This window comes from Macrobrachium nipponense, chromosome 21 (assembly GCF_015104395.2).
Source record: "Macrobrachium nipponense isolate FS-2020 chromosome 21, ASM1510439v2, whole genome shotgun sequence".
NCBI classification, from domain to species: Eukaryota; Metazoa; Arthropoda; class Malacostraca; order Decapoda; family Palaemonidae; genus Macrobrachium; species Macrobrachium nipponense.
Genome location: NC_087212.1, coordinates 44,996,963 through 45,019,486, shown reverse-complemented (window position 1 = coordinate 45,019,486; position 22,524 = coordinate 44,996,963). Strand labels below are relative to the sequence as shown.

Genomic DNA, 22,524 nt, shown 5'->3' with positions numbered 1-22,524 from the left:
TACAGATAGCTTTCGGTAACAAGTTCTGTTCCCCTTTTCAGATTGAAAGTGGGAATTGAACATATTCCCAAAAGCTATCTGTACAGTTTTATCTTTAAATATGTGTACAATTACATAACTGCGGATTTGTTTCTCAATTTTAAGACTCATGCTACTACGAGTATTTTTTTTATTATTATTATTTAGACGAATTTGGTTCATATGGAATAAGCTCACAGGGGCCATTGACTTGAATTTCAAGCTTCCAAAGAAAATGGTGCCCATTAAGGACCAAGTAACAGAAGGTAATGGGTAAATTAAATTAACAAATTAATCAGTAATTAGAAAATGTAAATGAATTATTAAAATGCAGGAAGAATTGTGATCGGGTAGTAATGCAGTGCATCTTTTCTTAGACTTTTGAGGTTCCAATTGCACAACATCCTCGGAGAGACTGTTCCATCGTTCCACTGGCCAGCGGTGTGAGGAATAAGCGGTTTCTGGAACGGAGACGTGTTTTGGAATCATTGGTTGAAGGTCTTCGCACCTATATAATGGTTACCCTTTTAATAAACGCGTCTTTGCTTAGGAATGGTTTCCGTCCTTATTTGTAAATTGTGGTTGAGAACTATGACCACCATATGTATATTACGCGCTCGTGTGACGTGGGTATTAGGTGGGTATAGGACACGGTCTATCTGGACCGTGGTATAGGACTAGCTGAAAACCGATAGAATAATTACCATGTATATGTATATATAATTTATATATATAATATATATATATATATATATATTTATTATATATATATATATCTAATAAAAGGAGCCCATAAAAACACCAAAATGTAGAGAGAAAAGTACTATATTTCAGAGACTGCTGTCTCTCTCTGAAGAGAGAGACAGTAGTCTCTGAAATATAGTACTTTTCTCTCTACATTTTGGTGTTTTATGGGCTCCTTTTATTAGATGGAATTCTGTTGTTACAGAACATTTTTACCAGTCATATATATATATATATATATATATATATATATATATATATATATAAATTATCGCATAGAGAGAAAATAAAATAGACCCAGTTACCTATTTTCGCTGACGCATTATAGACTGTGACTTGAGCCACGCGGCTTATCGCAATGATTCAAAATCGAAATGTGGCGATCGATACCCGAGTTGTTTACAGCCTAAAACGTGGTTCAGTGAGGGAATAAATTCTCTTATAGTATATGTCTCCTGTTATCATAACAGGCGATGATGATGTGCGTGATAAGGAGAGATTATTTACCTGGTAGATTCGTCCTGCCCTGCGGCGTTCGCTTACCCATAATAAGACGATAAAGTCGATAATAACGCACTTGAAATCTGTCTGATATTGGGAAGCAGACATCGTACTCGCTAAGCTTGACATTTGGTTGGCGTCGGTCCAGCCATGAATGAAAAAGATGTAGAGGAGGGGGTTAACGTGTTAGGCATTTCGTTGCGAGAAACAGAACCACCGTGTGTGTGCGTGAGAGAGATTCTTTATGAGTCTATGAGACTAAAAGACGCACATACACTCTGGAGAAAGAGAGAAAGCACCGTCCTGTTTGAGCTAAAAGACGCACACACACGCACACACAAACATACTCTAGATCCCACGGCTATACTACAACCTCTCTTTAGGCCTACGCTCTCGTAGTATCCTAAAGAGCCTCCCTTTGAACTCGCGGTCTTTTTGCCTCTTTCCCTTTTCTTGTCTTTTTTTTTCCTTCCTTCTTTAGGCACCGCAAACCTTCCGTGGCACCTTCTTTAACCGTTGTGGATAGTTAACTATTCATCGTTTTCCGAAGGTCGACATCCCCTGATGCTATTGTGAAAATATTGAAAAAGAAATCATCTTTACCATAACTCCCCTTTTTATCTTTTCTCTCGTGTACTTTGTCTTTGATGTTCCGTTCCTCTGTGTAAGTAAGGCTTGCCATAATGTATGTGTACGTATACGTGCGTGTGCGTTTAATTCGCCGTGTGCGTGAGAACGCTGCTCCAGACGACGCACGTATTACACCACGATGTGATGCAAAGTACCGCCATACCTCCATCTTCCTTTCTGTTTTTGTGCCTCTCGACTTAGATTTTGGGGACATCAGCGTATTACAGGAACCGAAAGTATCATTTATAGCTAAAGAAAATGTAATTTCTCGGTGTCGCTGTCATTCGACTGTAGCAGTGCACATGGAGAGATCAAATTCCTTCAAAGTTCTCATCTAGACCCAGGACGGAGATGGCGGGAAGGGGGAGAGTACGATTGTAAACACAATATGTGTTCATTGCTGCAGCCCTTTTCCCCTCTGAGAACACGTCAAAGAATGGACGCTTTCTTCGTTTGATCTCCGACGGGAACGTAGAATACCAGGCAACTTCATACATACGGAGGGAAATGCGTAAAACACCGGGTCTGATGGTTCTACCATGTGACTGGTCGCCATTTTCCCCTCCCGCCTCACTTCCCCCATTGGCTCTTCCTCCTGGGTCCCTCCCCCATCAATCCCTCCCACCCCTCCCCCCTCCCAACTGTAGTGTAAACACAACATTCAGTACATGTCTTGCTCCGGTGGAGGAAGGTTATCGCCGGCGTGCGCTCCGGCCGATATGATTTAAATTAAATGTCATCTGACACACAGTGCTGAAATTAGTGATGCCGTGGATTGTGCCTGCGCGCTCGCATACGAAGGAAGTGATCGGAGGTCGATCAGCGTCGATCCTCGCCCCGGAATCTCGATTTTAAGTTCGAATTTGTTCCGCGCACACTCGCGCTGATCATCTGTTTAAGAGAGACTAGCGTAGTATTTTTAGCGTGCGCACTCACACTCACACACAGGAGGAGAGGAACTCTTTCTCTCTCTCACACTCTCTCACTCTCTCTCTCTCTTTCTCTCTCTCATCGGTAAAAGGAAGTGTGAACGTAACTTGCGTTACTTTATAACGAGTGTAAAGTGAAAATCTTGACGAGTGTCGTCTGCGAAGAATGATTATTATTATTATTATAAATATAATAATAAATACAAATAAATAGCTAACGGCCCCTGTCTATCAGGGTGAAGTTGCATTTCGGCGTCACGTTTTGTGCGTTAGAATAGCGAACGCAAACATTAGAAAAAAATAAAAAGAAGGAAGAAGTCGACCTGAATGAAATATATACTAGAACGTCGACACATGTAACACGCAGTGTGAATTAAAATTAAAATAAAATAAATTCGGCTATTTGGTTGATGTTGGCCCGGCCCCTCCCCCCCTTCTCTCTTCCACTCTCCGTCGAGTGCCACATCGCTCTGGAATAAGTGTTTGTGCGTGTGTTTGTGTGGCCAGGAGGAAATATTGTTTTTGAAACTGACCTGGACGGGATAAGCGGAGATATTGCGTCATCGAGGTTTGACCCAGCCAGGTGGGTGGTGGTGCCGCCGTCAAGTTGGGATATAAACATATCATATCTATTATGATAATAATCCTTTAGAACAGCGATTGGATCAATTTGAAATTAAGTTGTGGTGTTTGTGCAGTGATTATCATAAAGGAAGAAAAATTCAAAAAATTTAGCGCTGTTTAAAAAGGGTATTAGTTTCTCGGACTTTTCGCTACCTTAGGAGACGCGATAGCGATAAGTTCTCGAGGAGAAAAAGCAGGAGTGAACTTCTCTTCCTCCAACTCCGCCTCCTCCTCCTACTCCTCCACGCCCGTGCTGGGAGAGTATGTGATCGCGGGCGTGGGTGTTGAGAAACAGCCCCGCCCATACCACTCCCTGTCTACTTCTACTTTAATAAAGGTAAGGAAAGGAGAAAATTCTCTCTCTCTCTCTCTCTCTCTCTCTCTCTCTCTCTCTCTCACTGGGCGTTTTGACCTTTTAGACTGCACCAAGTATGTTATAGACCGTTTAGGTCACTCGCCGTTGACGCCCGCGCTTTTCAGCCGGTAGATAAAAGGAGAAACGTCGATTTTACCAATATTAATTCATTATTAAGTAAAAATATAGATTTTTTCTATATCGAAAATTTAGATTTTGAGAAAATAAAAGTAATTCCGCTAATCTGTACCTTTCCTTTTTTATCTGTTTATAGGAAATTTATTGAAGTTCATTAGTCATATCATCACATGTTTTATATATATATATATATATATATATATATATATATATATATATATATATATATATATATATATATATATATAATGTGTGTGTGTGCGTGTATAAACACGATGTTTTGTAGTTATTATTATTATTGTTGTTATCAAGGATTTAATCCTGCTATATATATATATATATATATATATATATATATATATATATATATATATATATATATATATAACATTGCTGTCGTTTCCAGTAGTCGTAGTGTTTATTACGAAGATGTGTGTGTATTACGAATACTAAATCCAAGTATTAAAATTGAGCAGTGAATATTATTACTCGTAAGTTACACCTTTCGTAAAATAACCCGAAACATTTGATTATCCATATACTTATTTCGTTGGTTTCATTATATTGATGGGTTAGTGATATGTTTCATACAATTTTTTTCATAGAACACGTTGTGTTTGTATATATATATATATATATATATATATATATATATATATATATATATATATCATACATATATATAATATATATATATATATATATATATTATATGTATATATATATATATATATATATATATATATATATATATATATATATATATTGTGTTTTACACTGTAATGCTAGACCTTTACATGGATATATTAGTCACGCATATGGTATACATATGTATCCCAACTTAAACTTGAACAATACTATATAATTTTCAGGACTTAGACATATGAAAATTATTTATAATTTTTACTACTTAAATGATTAGCGAGATTATATATATCAATTCTACTACGTAAATTATTGTGAAGAGTACATTTATAATTTTCAAGTATTTGTGAAGGAACTTCCTGTGACTCGTTAAGTTTACCATTGGATTTTATGTGAGAGGTTAACATTGCTTTGATCTTATAGTTCAAGTAATTCATGGTCCTTAGGCAGTTAGACCTATTTGGTTTTATTGGCTTAATTTAGTATTAGTATCTGGTTGTGATATTTGATACAGGTTTTTAAATTGACATTGACTCGCGATTTTTGCATGGTTTTTACTTGGTGCATAAATTATAGTTTTAAGGTAGTACCTTTGCATTTCACGTTACCTTATTCAGTAAATGTACCAAGAAAATAGGCTTACGTACATGCGAAACGCCACCTCTTTTAGGATTTTTGGCGACTATTGGTATTAGGAAGATTCATATGACGTTTAGAATATTTTATGATCGTAGTCAATCCACCATAGTGTATATCAGTTATATATATATTCTATCGGTATCGTAGGCTATGTAGGCATACTGGTCATTAGGAGACCATTTTTCCGGTCGAGTTAAAACTTATGCATAATTTTTCCTAAGATAAATACTTGTTAGTTATTATTATTATTATTATTATTATTATTATTATTATTATTATTATTATTATTATTATTGAATCAAACAAAAACTTCTTTTAGTTTTCTTCTGAAGATGGAAAAAGAAACCCCCAAGATTATTGTAGTATAACTTGTTTACTTATAAGTATTTACATAGTAAGTACGTAGTACTTACAAGTAGACAAGCTATACTCAGTAATCTTGTGGGTTTCTTTTTCAATTATTATTATTATTATTATTATTATTATTGTAAGTAGCTGTGCAGCTTTGCCATTAATTCTTCAATCCTTTCCACATATTCGTAAAATGTTGATGTGGTCGTTGATATAGGCCTATTGCTTTGTTAGTGCATTATTGGCACCAAGGTTAATGAGTATTTATATAAATATTTGATAAATCATTTGTTTGAAGAAGTAACTCAGAAGTTTTATGCAGAAGATTCCATACATTGAAGAACTGGTCGTGAATCTCCGGTATTCTTGAAAGTAAACGAGGTAGGCCTATAATGTTTTCGTTTCTTACCTTCTCTCGGTCAGGAGTTTCTGCTCGTCAGAGTGGTTAGCAAGGATACCCTAAAAATGATTTATTTCAGTGGTGTGGAAATGTAATTAAAAGAATATATATTAGGTAGATTTTAAGAAGAAAAGGTGATACTGTGGGTCTGAGTTAGGGTTGTGTTGTAGATTATGTGCGATGAAAACTTTTATATTGCGTTCGTCATTCAAAAGAATTAAGCAGACAGTAAAAAAAAAGAAAAGAAATGCTAGGTGTTACTTCAGGTCTGATTTACGTATATTTAGTCTTATAGTTTAGGCCTTTGTGCGAGGAAGTTTTTTAATTTTTTTTTTTCTGCGGCCATTCACTTGATACAAGGAATCTGCTAAACAGGACGTTAGGGTAGATTAGGCCACGGTCTGGGTATATGCGTAGATCGTGGAGTAGGCTATTGCAGAATGACGGGTGTACGTAGTACCTACTCGGAGAATGATTCTGCAAAAGGAAAATTAAAGGTCTTGGCGTGATTCGTTAAAAAGCGTGTCTTGAATTTCGTGACGTGGCTAGCTTGTGTTGGATCATACCACGTTGATTTAATATACTAAAAGTCTCGCATAGAAGTGACTAAATGGGGTGAGCGGTTTTCTAGAAAGGACAAGAGGGAGTGACATCCCAGTTGGGCGCCTCCAACGTCATCAGATGCTCGCTCATGGCATCAAACTCATTCCCTAGGTGGGACAGCCAATGATTAGTTGGATTACTTCAGTAAATCTATGAAGTATTGCTGCTATTTTTTTTTTTTTGGTGGGGGTGGGGTGGGGGGGGGTGGGGGGGGGGGGGGGGGGGGCGATTTTGTCAGCGTAGCATCAAGAACACATGGCTTTTGAATAGGCCTGTACCTTGTAATTTTGCAACTTTAATTCATTCAATTTCAAGAAGTGATTACGGGTAGTATGTATAGAGGTACAAGAAGTTAAAAGTGCTACACAGTAAATGTCCAGAAATGCTTACCGCAAGAATCATATGCTTTGCTGTTGTGCGGTTAGATTGCTTACGTTGTTGACACACTAATGAGGAGATTGACAACCCTCTCATTAGCAGTTGAAGATGGTCTTAATATAGCTCTTGCTTATCATCAATAGCAGGAGTTAATTTAAGCGGTCTAAGGTTGGAATAACACTGAGTGATATTCTCCCTTTGCCGGTTGCTGCCGTGGAAGTTCCCGTTTTCCTGAAGGCATTTATTTTTTCTAATTTTCTAATTTTATTTTTATTTTTTAAGATTTTTTTAATGTCACGGGAACTTCACCTGAATCATTTCTGAATTCTATTTGTCTTTTCTGGTTTGGTCTGTGTTCAATTATTGTTATATCAAAATGTAATTGAATATCAAGTTACACTTGACAAGATTTGTATGGTAATATTCTTATATGTAGATTGATTGATTTGATTAATTTTGTAACGGATTCATTTGGAAGTACTGACAGGTAAAAACCCCTCCAGTCGAACCAGTTTTCAAACCTAGGTCTAGGCTAATTCATCCGTGCAAGTGATCCGTTTGACAGTCTAGGTCAGTCAGTTTCTTCTTCGTCTCACACGTGTCGATCTTGCATTTTTTCTTTAGTTCTTTCAAAGTACTGTTTTTATAAATTAATCTATACTGATAAGGATTAATCATGTACTAAGTTCAGTAGGAGGATTTTAGGTTCTGTTTGGGGACCTTCAGGCTACTTATATATATATATATATATATATATATATATATATATATATATAATATGTATATGCATGTATGTATATATATATATATATATATATAATATATATACTATATACATATATATATATAGTATGATATATATATATATATTATATATATATATATATATATGTATCTATATATATATATATATATATATATATATATATATATATATATATATATATATATATCTATATATATATATATATATATATATGCAGAAGCCAGGTACTATGTCGTACCTCTAAGTAAATGGGGATACAATCCACAATGAAGTGTAAATTCCTCTTGTAGTTTAAAATATATATTACTTGTATAGGATTAAAGCTTTCGACCATCAACTGTGGTCTTGTTCACTAAAGTGAACACTGTAAAGTGAACAAGACCACAGTTGATGGTCGAAAGCTTTAATCCTATACAAGTAATATATATTTTAAACTACAAGAGGAATTTACTTCATTGTGGATTGACCCCATATCCCCATATATATATATATTATATATTATATATATATATATATATATATATATATATATATATATGATATGTATGTGTAATAATATATACATAATATATTATATCATATATATATATATAATATATATATATATATATATATATATATGAATATGAGAGAGACAGAGGTGGTTATTATTAAAACGTGATAAAATGTGACATGTAGATCTGATTTCTTAATTGGGAAATGGTGTTTATAACTCTTCATCCCACAGAGAAACTTTTTTTTTCATTTTTTTTTTTCCAGAAAAAAGCATTTTATATATTAAACCGGCTACATGTCTCTGGCTATTCCATTTTTACCCAGTCAATAACCGCCTATGTATATATATATAAATATATATATATATAATAGTATAATAGCATATATGGACCCTAGTATATATATAGATATTATATATATATATTTATCGTGCGTAGGCGTAATGGTCTCGGCCAGAAGTAAGTGGTTTGTAAAAATTCAAATAATGACTTTTCATGATTATACACCTTGATTGGCGGCGATTGGCTCTCTCTCTCCTCTCTCTCTCTCTCTCTCTCTCTCTCTCTCACCAAATCATGGAACAGCGCTCTCCTCTCCTCTCTCTGCAACGACCATGTCACAGGCTATCAAGCATGCAGTCGACAGCCTCCTAAAGGTCAGAGTTCAGAGACAGATGGAAAAGGGGTGGGGGGTGGGGAGGGGGGATGTGGAACCCCGGGGGGAGAGGGGAAGGGGAAGTGAGGGAGGAGGTTTGGGAAGGGGGGGAGGAGGAGAGTGGAGTGTGGAACCCAGGGAAGAGGGGGGGGGGGTGAGAAAGGGAGGGGTGGGGGATGCCATGCTTGTATCTGGAAGGGGCAGCGATGGAGAGAGAGAGGAGGGAGGGGGGGGGGCGTTTGTTTCGGTGGTTGCTTGTGGGATGGTCGGGGAGCATTGACTTAACTTCCCGTTCATTCTTTTATGAGTCTTTTGTTAATTTTCGAGTTGCTGATTTGAGAATTGGCGTAATTCTGAATGCAGATCATTACTCTGATCTTTATTCGTCTTCCTGGGGGTGAGTAGTAGGCCTATATGATGTGTTTTAACGTTCTTGCCTTTGCTGTTGATCACTGCTATGCAGTAAATGCGCCTCACTGGGGAACTTCTCAGTTCCAGATGTCCTTTCTTTCTCTCACCGTTGGACTGTGCAACTGTCTCCCAGAAGATTAGAGGAAGTTGTTGTCTTATATGCGTTGCGATTGACGAAACCTTGTAGGCTGGTAGGCTGGACTTGGAACAGTCTGAGTCTCCTTGTGAATGTTGCGCAATTAGAACCTCCAAACTTCAAGCGAAGATGCAATGAATTACTCCCCAGAATTGTGCAATGAATTACTACCCCAATACAATTTTCCTTGCACTTGATGAATTTAAATATATTGTTATGTATTTGTTTTGTTATGTATTTGTTTTGTTTCTTAATTTTTCTGTTTTTCTTGAAAATGATCTCTTCTTTCTGCATTTCCCGTAACCTTCAGTTACTTCTTTCGAATGAACACCATATTCTTTGGAAGCTTGAATTTCACCCCAATGGCCTCTATGGGATTGTTCCATATGAATTGGGTTTATCTGCTGAATAATAATAATAGTAATAATAATAATAATAATAATAATAATAATAACAAGCTTCTATTGTGATGATAACTAGGCCTAAGTTGTTGTAGTATTCCTTTTTGTATTTTTCTTTTGAAATCGACAACATTTATATAATTACTGCCATAGACAGGAACGCTGACGCTTTAGTTCTTTGATAGATTCCAACTGATTAAAGAAAAACTAAGACGTAATTAGGCCTACGGAATGATGCACTAGAGCCACTGTCACCGATCTTCACTTTTCTCTAACATTTAATCCGTACTCTTTGCATCGTTTCATATTCTCTCCAACAAATGACATTAAGATATTAAAAAGGAAAATAAACTTTACAAGAAGCCTTATAGAAGGTAACTGGGTAAAAATTACTGTCGAGAGTTTTACTTATTGTAGACTTATCACGATTAGAGAAGGGTTTAGGGGACTTTAATTAAATGTAATATTTTTATTATAAGTCAGTGCGTCATTTCGGAATTGGTGTTCTTGTTTGCAAATATTGCATGTTCGAGAATAAAATGTATAAAAATGACTCGTTGAGAATTTAACTATTATGTTTGACCAAGGTTTTTAGGTAAATTTTCAGTTAAAAATTTTTTTTAAAAATTATTTTTAATATTATATGTTAGTGCTTCATTTCAGAGTTGGTATTCTTGTGTGCTGGTATTGCATGTATAAAAACGACTGTGTTGAGAATTTACTTATTATAGACTTAACATGTAAGGCCAAGGTTTTTAGGTGAATTTGTATTATTATAAGCCAGTGTGTCATTTCAGAATTGGTGTTCTTGCGTGCAAATGTCGCATGTTCTCCGCCGCACAATATTCATAAGATAAGACTGGGATAGGCAGTAATACCGGCCTTTACTCTTTTTCTGATTTCGACTATTTGTAAGTTTCTTTGACATTTTATAATGAATTAAGTCCTGTGATATTTTGTTTGTGCAATCTTAGTTTTCTGTAAAAGAAAACTATTGAGATGACTCTTTGTCCGTCCTTCCGCTCTTTTTCTGGCCGCCCTCAGATCTTATAAACTGCTGAGGCAGAGGGCTGCAAATTGGTATGTTGATCACCCACCCTCCAATCATGAAACATATTAACTTACAGCCCCCTAGCCTCAGTATTTTTCATTTTCATTTCAGTTGTGGTTAAAGTTAGCCATGACCGTGTGTCTGGCACCATTTATAAGTGCTAACTACATAGGTCACTCCCGGGCCGTGGCAAAAAGTTTCATGGGCCGCGGCTGAGAGCATCATGGGCTGTGGCTGAGAGTTTCGTACAGCATCATACACTGTACAGAAAACTGGATTGCGCCGAAGAAACTTCGGCACATTTTTTTTACTTGTTATGTTATGGTTTTGCTGTCATGGTTAAATGCCGGACTGTATGCCCAATATTCTGAAGTACGACTATATAATAGGCATTATATCACATTCTTTGGTTTTTAAACTAAGAAGCTTGGAGATTAACCAGATTTTTTTTATATATATAAATTTTAAGATAACTTGGAAAAGTTTTGGGTAGTTGTTATGTAGGCTCTCTGAGATTTATTGAAGAAAGTTTGAATGGTTTAGGCCTATTTGTTAGAAGAATGTAGGGAACCCGTTATTTTTTATTTTTTTTTTTCATTTTAAATTTTTTGTTTTGTAGGGTTACATTTGAAAGGTCAAAGCCGTAGTTTGTGTAATGATCGTATAAGCGTTAAGGGAAAAAGAGTAACGTATAGGCCTAATTCCCATAATTGCTGTCGATGGTGGCTCGTGGGAGAGTGAATAAGGTTTATGCGAAATTGGGAGACGCGGTGAACCTAACATCAGGAGGTAGGTTTCACTCCTGCTCGCAGGAAGATGACCTCGTCGAAGCCCTCGCGTCTTTAATCGCGTGATATAAGCCTAATTCAGAAAGAAAGTGCGTAATTCACTTCTCTTACTTTCTCTCTAATCTAAAACCCGTAACAGTCGACTAACAACAGTCTTGCACGTTTCCCAATTCACTGCGGAGCTCGACCGAGGCACGCTGGAGTTTGAGAGAGAGAGAGAGAGAGAGAGAGAGAGAGAGAGAGAGAGAGAGAAGAGTTTGCACCCATCCAAGACCAATTCATCAAAGCGACGTTAGGAATTTAGGGGTTTCCGAAAAAGGTCTGTGAATATTAATTGGAATAGGAATCTATGGGCTTACCCCTCCTGTAGTAGGGGAATCTAACCTCCTCGACTCGAACGCTGGCATTCTTCCCCCGCCCCTGCCGCCGCCCCCCCCCCCCCCACCCTACAAGGTCTAAGTGAAATATGAACACCAGAAGAAGGGAAAGTGGCGTTTTTTTTTTTTTTTTTTTTGGTTGGGGGGAATAATGGCTTTGTGTTGTGAAATCAATTTTGCAGGAGCTAAGAGTTTTTGTGTGTGTATGTGTGTGTGTGTGTGTGTGCTCTGTGTGTGTGCGCGCGTGCGTGTGATTTCTAGATTTTTTTTTTTTATTATTTTCTGTAGTTTTCAAACTTCTATTTCTTCTGTGTCGAAGTGTGTGGTTTTATTTAATATTCCAGTTTTTTCGTTACACAGCTTTATGAAAAGTGCGTCTAGCCTGATTTTCTTTTGATTTTTAGGTGATAGTATATATATATATATATATATATATATATATATATATATATATATATATACACACACACACAATATCTCACTGTGCAGATTTCCTTATTGGCATTGTTTTGTCTTTTTTTGTCCTGACAGTCCCTAATTGGAGGAATTTCTGCGTTGTTTCCTCTCTCTCTCTCTCGTGCTATTTACTTTACCTGTGTTCGCAGTATCACGTTGGGACGTGGATTATATGGTATATTTGTAGCCGTGCTTGTTGTTGTTGTGTTGCTTTCTTTCCCATTTCATTTTATCTGGGGCGTGTAGTTTTTGCGTCTGTTTTATATATGTATATATATATATATATATATATATATATATATATATATATATATATATATCTATATATATATATATTTATATATACATACATACATACATACATACATACATATACATACATACATACATACATACATACATACATACATCAATGAGGCGGAGGACATGAAGACTTATTGCTAAAAGAGGGTCAATATATTCCCGACGTTTCGTAATGTCTTCATTACATTTACGAGGGTAGAAAATAATATAAATTACAAAAAAGGCTATAGGTAAATTTAATTTAAAATGAAAGTTGCTCGATGATTACAAATTTAAAGTATTGGAAGGAAGAATTAAAAATGACTGACAACTTGAACCAAGTAAAAAATGCTCCGAAATTTCTTCGACGCAATCCGAGTATTCTGTACTGAAGATACATCTAGCTTTCGATGGCAATGCTATGATTAAAAGAGAGAGAGAGAGAGAGAGAGAGAGAGAGAGAGAGAGAGAGAGAGAGAGAGAGAGAGAGAGCAGATGATTTAAGGGAAGTACAGAGGTTTAGAGCTGTTTAACAAAGGGACGAGTCGTTTATTCATGAACGATTTCAAAATTGTCAATTCATGACTGGTGGAAATTCGCCTTAAAACTGAAACTCCTCGTGCACAGTAGAAGTTTTGCTAACTCTAGAATGAATTTTGATGTGAGAAGTCTCTGGGTTTGTAATTTTTCTGCCTGTCCCATAGCTCACGCCACGATGAGATTCTATGCGTAACTTCAGAAGCCGCCTGGTGGCTCCATCATAAGTTCCTAAATTACATTTCTGACACGTATAGCCATACACACACCCGGAGGACTTATAAGGGCTTAAACGATATTTGTACCTAAATAAAGACCCAATGGTAGGAGGATTAGCAGGTATCAGGTTGACTTTAATGGCTCCAAACTTATTTTGGATGTGTTGTGAAAGGCATTCCCTAAAAGTATCATCAAATGAAAACGGAAATTTACTGTAGAAATTTAATTTGGGAACTATAAATTTTAGGCTTAAGGGCGTGCGAAGTATCTTAAAGATCAGTTCAGACGGGAAGCCGTTGTCTTTAAAATATTTTAATAAAAAGGCGATCTCATCCTGGAATAGTAGCCAATATATATAATAATTATATATATATATATATATATATATATATATATATTATGATATATATATATATAGATATATATATATCATATATATATATTTATTTATTTCATTGCTGGATTAGTGCGCAGTATTTGCCCTCACATTGCTTTGAATCACCCCGCGATATCTTCAGAAATAACGTGCGTTCTTTTATGTTAGTCATCTGATTGCTGAATCGAGGATGAATGAACCCATATATTACAAATTTCTCATCTCAACCACACAAATATCGCATTTTGGTCTGTATTTGTAGACCTTATAGGCCTACGGTAGTACTCGCACTGTGTGATGCACTCGAATCTTGCACGAGAGTTTCAGCATGTATGGTCGAAGGAAAAACTACGTTTAGTTCAGTGTTGCTAGCCGTTGGTAAGTTACTCTGACGGTGACTAACTGGCAGTTTTGCAGATAGGCCTACGTATTGCAAACGTCGGTTGGGTCTAAACGCTTCAGTAACTGAAATAGAAAGTTTTTTTAAAAATTAAAAAAAGGGGTTCAATGTTTGAAGCCGTTGAGAAGTTGCTCTCTGATCGGTAGCTCAGTGGCTGTTTTGCACATTGGCTGACGCATTACAAACATCGATTTAACTCTTCAGTAACTGAAATTCCGGTCATAAAAAGAGACTGTAAAAAAAAATGTGTCGGAAGCCGTTGGTAAGTTGATCTCTGATTTTATAGCTCACCGTCGATTAAGCTCTCCATGTACTGAAAACAAGTCTGAAAAAGCTTATTCTCAAATATTCAGGCATTCAGCTAGTATTTACAATTCTAACGCTAGCGCGCGCGCACACGCACACACACAACACACACACACACACACACACACACACACACAGACCCTGGTAAGCTCTGCAGATGATAAAATACAGTTTCCACAAAGTGCGGGAGAGAGGGCAGTGACCTGTGTTGAAATCTCTTTTATAGTACTGGCCGGTAAAACCAGCCTTCAGAGATACTGCTGCTGCCATTGCCACACTGGAGAGAGAGAGAGGAGAGAGAGAGAGAGAGAGAGAGAGAGAGAGAGAGAGAAGAATGTCGCTTTGCACTTACGTCTCAAGACTAACAATCAGGCAAGTCAAGTGATTTATGGCGAGTTTGATAAAATACGCCGCAGGTTATTGCATGCGATACCGTCCCCCTCCCCCCTTCCCCCGCTGTTTACCACAGAAGCGCTGTGCCTGGGTTTTATCTCTCTCTCTCTCTCTCTCTCTCTCTCTCTCTCTCTCTCTCTCTCAGAAAAGCTCTATGTCGGGTTTTGAAAGCTGCTCCAGGACCGAGAATATATGTTAGCATAAGGCTAGCTCTATCAATAAAAACGTGTAAGTCTGGAAATGTGTGTACAAATATTTATAGGTCGGTATAGAACCGCGCTATAGTCTCAACAAGCGTCAAGTGCATTGCATGACTATTTTCGGGTAGACCTATTCCTTCAGATATAAACAGACATTGGCGACCAGATTTTGAGGAATACGGAAGGGTTCGTCTGGGAGGTCATTGGCCCGGCAGACGCCCTAAACTTTAAGTAAGAGAATTCCTCGTTCAATTGACCGCAAATGACCGCGCTAGTAAATATGTTATCTGTATTTTCTGTATTTGTTTTAGTTTCTCTGTTATAATGACATCTTTGTCTTTTTTTCGGTTTTTTGTTTTGAAAAAGGGGGATATTAGATTGTTTGATTTTATTATGTTAATCATTGGAGATATTACTATAGCATGCAAGAGGTGTAATGAATATGTACCGTTAAACTGATATGCAGTTGCGTGTGGCGTGCAGACCAAACAGGAATTATTAATTAAATAATAAAAGACCATGGAAAACAAATTGGAGCGCATTATTGAAAATAAAAATAGAAGAATCATAATTTTTCTCCATGTAAGTCACCGTAAGTCATTATAGTATAGTTCATTACAGATCAGTTTCATGTGGCATAATAGGCTCCACGAGTATCTAGTCACATGTTGTATCATTGTACTCCAAGACAGACATGCTGTTTTATTTTGCAAAGATTATCTTTTACGTGTACGTGATGTTAAGCATTTAGAGAATCCCTGACACGCTTATCTGGACATTTTATCTGTCATGTGCAGTCAAAGCGAGCCACACGGAGTAATTCGGACACGTACTTACAGCCAAACATCTTAGTCGTAGCCAAGGTCGATCTTGTTATCTCAACCGCTCAAAGCAGGTCGCTTTAAGCGCAGAGTCTGTACCTGAGATGTTTTGGGAGAAAGTGAACCCAGTACCTCCCTTCTCTCTCTCTCTCTCTCTCTCTGCCCCCATAAACTAATAGGCCTAACTTTACCCTTCATTGGTTTCAACCCGCTCGTAAACATTGTAAGTTTAATAGGTCTTTGATTGGCTTTGTTTTGTTGCTCTGTAGTTCACAAGTGCGTAGTAGGTAGGTAGGTTTATTCGTTTCTCCGTCTGCCCTTACATCCCCCCCCCCCCCCCCCCCAACCTCTCTCTCTCTCAGGTAAACGATTTCAGAAACATTTTCCTTTTTGGTGAAATGCGTCGTAATAGTTTTTCATATTTTTGTTACATACCTATGTAGTAGACGGTTTTAGACGTCTGTAAGTATTTAGCCATTTTCCGCGAATCTCTCTCTCTCTCTCTCTCTCTCTCTCTCTGGCAGATTTTGGAATTATCGAATTATCTCTAAAGTTATCTGTTACTAAGTTATCTCCCCTATATACGTATATATATGTGTGTGTGTGTGTGTGTGTATGCGCGCGCGCGTGTAGAGAGAGAGAGAGAGAGAGAGAGAGAGAGAGAGAGAGAGAGAGAGAGGGGGAGGATATGTAATAACTTACGCCCAAATGGAATCTGAATGATATGTGATATTTTATCTAATGTGTCCAGGATGTGAATAGGTATTATTAAAATGAATATTTGAAACCATAGAAATTCTCTCTCTCTCTCTCTCTCTCTCTCTCTCTCTCTCTCTCTCTCTCTCTCGTCAAAATTTAGGCCATCGTCTGGAATTTCTGTCTCGCGAAAGAGCTGCTTTTAAAAGTTGTATTTTTTTTTTTTTTATCGAACTTCTCTCTTCCCAGGAATAACATTTGTAGGGCTGGGGTCGTATAGTAACTTTGAGTAGGCCTAATGTGCTGTCTTGTAGTGGTAGGCCTAGCCAATCAGTCAGGTCTATTTGGAGGGGATTTTTGGAGATTAAGTATCCAACCCCACCCCCCTTCTTCTGAAGTGGGTGTTTCATTGAAATGATTACTTAATGTTTAAATCTCGTATTAATCTTGAAAGTAGTTTTAACTCCTTCCTGTATTTTTGAAAGTAGTTTTAACTCCTTCCTGTATTTTTGAAAGTAGTTTTAACTCCTTCCTGTATTTTTACCACAGTCTTATGACTGACTGATAGATCAAGTTAGGCTTGCTATAATTTTTATCGATACTCTGACACCGCCACTTGGGATGACATGTGTTGTTGTTTACATATGAAAAAAAGAGCTCTTAGTTTTATATATTTCGTGTGTGTTTGTTTTTGTTTTCTTTTAACGAGTGTCACTGACCCCTGTGTTATTGTAAGAGAGAGAGAAAAAAAAACGGGAACCAGCCTTGAGGCGTCCTCTTTGTAGATTTGGTAAGGGCCCGCTTTAGGCCTATTGTTTATTTTCGTGTTGGGTTTTGCACTGAGGGAGGAGGCGCCTGGCCAGTGTCTATGGCCTATTGTTTCGATCTTTGGGAAGTGGTCAGTTCAGATTCAAGGATGATTTCACACATGATGAAGTTAATGCAGACGAATGCAAAATGTAATTTCTGGTATCGAGATAGCTTCTCGTAAGTTACGAATAATGATGTATATAATAGTATAGTAGGCTTATTGAAACCAGTGCATGTTAGTGTACTAGGCTTATGAAAGCTATCATATAAAAGTGTACTAGGCCCATTAAAACTATTGTATAACGAGCTTGTTGGCACGCACGACGCGCTCTGAAACCCAGGGCTGCTGTTTCCCCTACCCTCCCGATCCCCTACTTACTTTCCCCCATCTGGGACGGACAGAGAGGTTTGCAGGGGCTGGGTGGCTGTGTCATGTCTCCCCTACTGTTACCCGGGGGAGGACAAACAAGATCAGAAAGCCAGTGTATAATAGTGCACTATAGTAGATTCACATCAGCCGTGCATTTGATGTCTAGGCCAGTCACTTTCGACGATCCTGATTGGCTGTTGATAAGCCAATCAAAGGGCTGGAAAACTCTCAGTCTCTCTCAAGAGTTCACATAGGCAGGATGTATGTTTCACCTCTCCTGAGGGATACGTCTTTCAAAAGTATCCCTTAGGAGAGGTGGAACATACATCCTGCCTATGTGAACTCTCGAGAGAGACTGAAAGTTTCCAGCCCTGTCATTGGCTTATCAACAACTAATCAGGAGCGTCGTAAGGGACTGGCCTAGACATCAAATGCCCTAAGGATATCATTATTATTTGTATGATAATGATAATGTATGTACTAGGCTTTTGAAACACTTTTTTCTTCATATCAGTTTTATTAGCTTAGTGTTTGTAGTTATGTTGAAGATTTTTTTTCTGGCTATAATAGTAGGCGAAAGTATTTGTAACAGTTTTGTAAACTAAGCCAGTCAGACCTTAGTGCTGGCGCGGGCTCTTGCGCTTAAATCAGACACTGGCAGGAAGTCAGCCGTTTATTTTAGGCTATGTAAGTTAAGTACTGCTATGTAGTAGTGATATTGTACGTGTACAGTTTGGAGGCAAAAGTAAGTCAGTTTCCTTTTAAAAGCTCAGATGTATGTGATGACTTTGGAACAAGAATTGTTATGATCCTGATTTATTTCGGTTTCAGACAACAGCTTTGATTTTTGTTTCTGTAAATCTTCGACTGAAAACCCTAATGATGGACAGAGTCAGCAGACTTATTATTATAAACCCAAGAGGGCTCCGAAGGGAAATCAGCCTGCAGAGGGAGACAGGATATAGGAAAAGGCGATAAGTCAATAAATATGAGGAATAGACAATAAAACCGATACACCTGGAATTCAGGAGACTTCAGCAACAGAAAGGAGGAATGAATTTGCTCCTGGCTTGAACATCCAGGGGTCAGATTCCTAAGGAATGGAAAGTTGAATACATCGAATGTTTACAGAATTATTAAAAGATAAAACACACACTCACCCGGTTGTTTTGTAGAAAATTGACAAGCTTATGGTAAAAAAAAAAAAGGCTTAGGTTTGATTACTGTGTTTTTGGTATATCTTGTTTGGTCAGCAATTTAACGTAGGATAGTTCAAGGACAACTGACTCATTATTATAAATCCAAAAGGTCTCCGAAGGGAAATCAGAGAGAGAGAGAGAGAGAGAGAGAGAGTTACAAGGATTAGGATGTCTCGAAGACTTCTTAGTCCATCCGAGGAGACATCATGTGCTCACTTATCTCTGGGAGTGGGTTTTAAAATTCATTCACAGTGTTCTAATGATTTTGTCTTACCTTTCTTTTAAACTCCACACTGTTGCTGTTTACAACTTCTGGTGGCAGTTTATTCTATGTGTCACACTCACATAGCATCATGTATGTGGAGCAGTTCCACAGTGCGATGTTTTGTATCTTTAGTTCTAGTTTCCATCCATTATTTCTTGTCTGGTTTTCGTAAATAGGTTACTGTCTACTCTTGTTATGTCTTTCAGTATTTTGAATGTTTCTGATAGTTGTCCTCGCAATCGTCGTGGTACATACTCAGGCTCTCAGGTCCTCTTTGGTAACCTATTCGCCTGATGGATGAAATTAACTTCGTGGCTCTTGTTTGTACCCCCTCTAGACTATATTTATGTCCTTTCTTAGTGCTGGTGAAAGAGAGAGAGAGACTGTACACTTTTGGGATGATTAAACAACCCACGAGAGAGAGAGAAGAGAGAGAGAGAGAGAGAGAGAGAGAGAGAGAGAGAAATATTTAGACGCCCATTACAAAGTCCCAAGAGGTGGCGTAGACTAAGCAGGAAAGAGATTAAGAGATGTTTATCCTATGCAAAAGATGGTTGTTGCTCTTGATAGAGATCTGTTGTTTCAGTAGCTATGGGGATATCGATTGTTTTGGGGGTGGGGGGGGGATGGTCCAAGGAACTGGGGTGCTCCCCCTTCGACTCGACTGTTCCTGTTGCAGAGAGAGAGAGAGAGAGAGAGAGAGAGCGAGAGCCCTGTCTCGGGGCCGGTAGTGCAAAATTACAACGGCAACTTATTTTTATAATAGTTTGTATTTTTTGCATTTTTATTTTTTAACTTTTTCTGACATTATTATTATTATTATTATTATTATTATTATTATTATTATTATTATTATTATTATTATTATTATTTAACGAAATATGTTTTACGCTTATTTCCTTGGTTTTATTTTCAATTTTTATATTTTTTATTTTTTTATTTTTCCTTCCTTATTATTATTATTATTATTATTATTATTATTATTATTATTATTATTATTTTATTATTATTGAGCGTTTGTATGTTTAGTCGTCATTAACCCTCCTGGATAGATTGTTTTTGAGATGAGCTGGGATAGTCGCGTGCTAAAAAATCAAGTAACAATAATAATAATAATAATAATAATAATAATAATAAAATAATAATAAACACCCGATTTTTGCGGTAGAGTTATGTAAGGCAATGGTTTTATTCTTGTGTTCGTTTGGTAGGTAGCTAATTATTTTCACGTTTCGTCCTTACGCACCAAAATATTTACTGCGTCATGGTTTTTTCTTTTTGCGTAAGAGCTACCAAGTTGGGTACATTATCAGATTTATTTCATGAGTCACAAAGAACCCCACCCCCCTTGTGAACTGGGGACAGTAAATGGGAACAAAATCAATTATTCGTGTTATTAATTTCGTGTCGTGTGGGAATCTATAAATAGACCAATACTGCCAACTCCACACATTTGTTGTTTCGAAATCAAGGATAGACCAGCCTGTGTTACTATACCCACGTGGGATATTTTGCCCGTAGGGGGTAGTGCGCTCATTGCATGTCATGCGGTGCACGGTAGGCATTACTTAAAGGTTCTTTGTAGTGTCCCCTCGTCCCCTAGCTGCAACCCTTTCCATTCCTTGTACCGTAACCTCCATACATATTCTCTTTCTTCCTTCTTACTTTCCTCAACTCTTTTCCTACAGTTTTTTTCATAGTGCAACTGCGAAGTTTTCTTCCTGTTACACCTTTCAGACCTTTTACAGTCAATTTTCCCTTCAGCGCTGAATGACCACAAAGGTCCCAGCGCTTGGCCTTTGACCTAAAATATATATTCTGTTCTATCCTGCGTGGGATGTAGGTTTCACCCAATATGCTGTCGGTTTTCAGGAGGAATTGTTGAATCTTTTCCTCCATTGAATGTGAACCATTCTGTGATGTACTTTCGTCAGCGGCGTCCGATGGTTTTTATTTTTTTTTATTTTATTTTTTTTTTAATTCCTGATGCACATGATTTCATTGTGCAACACACTTATATAGTGAATTTAAAAACTACACTATTATTTTCCTCGTGGAACAGTATTTGAGTAAAGGATTTCGCTCGACATTTAGTCTTAAGGATTGTGTTTCAAAGAAGATTAATATGCAGTTCCGGTACTTAGTTTTTTACCCTGCGCAGGTGACTGTTTGCTGGCCTAGATCCATTCAGTGTAGTTTACATATGACTTTTAATGTGCATACACATAAGCCTGCATAAGCAAACACCTGTTTGTATGTGTGCGCATTCTTGTTTGCTTGCTTGATCTTTATCGCCTCGGAAAAACATATAATAAGCAAGATAATAAGATTCTTGGTCTGTTTGTCTCCGTAGGGAGGTATTGTCGTCAGGGCAACTCATGAGGTGTACTGTAGGCGTTATTTGAGGTTCCCTGCAGCGTCCCTTCGGCCGCCAGTTGCAAGCCCTTTCTTTCCTTATACTGTATCTTCGTTCATATTGTCTCTTCCATCTTACTTTATGCCCTCACCTAAAAATTGATTCATAATGGAACTGCGAAGTTTTCCTCCTGTTACACCTTTCAAATATTTTTTACTTTCAATTTCCATTTCAGCGCTGAATGACCTCAACATAGGTCCCGGCGATTGGCCTTTGGCCTAAATTGTATTCTATTCTGTTGGTCACGTTGGCATGTTTACTTTCTTCCTATTTCATTATGCAGAGAAAGAACGCTTGCAGTTGTTAATCTGGGTCTTCGCCTACTATCCAGTTAGTATGCTATCACACTCGATAGTCTTTGATGGATGATTCGTATGAGCGACTTTTATTATTATTATTGTTATTTAGAAGATGATGCTTGTTCGTATGAAATTCAAGCTTCCAAAGAATTTGGTGCTTATTAGGAAGAAGTAAGAGGACGTAAAAGAAAATACTGACAGCAGGGATCTCACATATTAAAAACGAATAAATAAATAAATGAATAAATAAAAACGTATTAAAATGCAAGAATTATAGTATTAGGGCAGTGCGCATTACGTCTTCGCTTGAACTTTTGTGCCGAGGCCAATTATTGTGTTGGGATTTTGTTGACGTTCTTGATGTAAGGTCGATGGCACTCTTGTATTTCAGATTGTTAGTCATTTTGTTTTTCAGATCAAACGCTATTCATCCTACGATCTGGCA

At 37.3% G+C, this 22,524-nt stretch overlaps 1 protein-coding gene across 1 annotated transcript in view; it reads left to right on the top strand.

Annotated features, from left to right (window-relative positions):
• Positions 1-2,563: 2,563 nt before the first annotated feature.
• Positions 2,564-22,524, top strand: part of LOC135197989 (uncharacterized) — a 343,766-nt gene continuing 323,805 nt past the window's right edge. The window contains exon 1 of the mRNA XM_064225313.1: positions 2,564-3,783. The gene's annotated coding sequence lies outside the window, so the exon portion shown is untranslated. The remainder of the gene's footprint in view (positions 3,784-22,524) is intronic.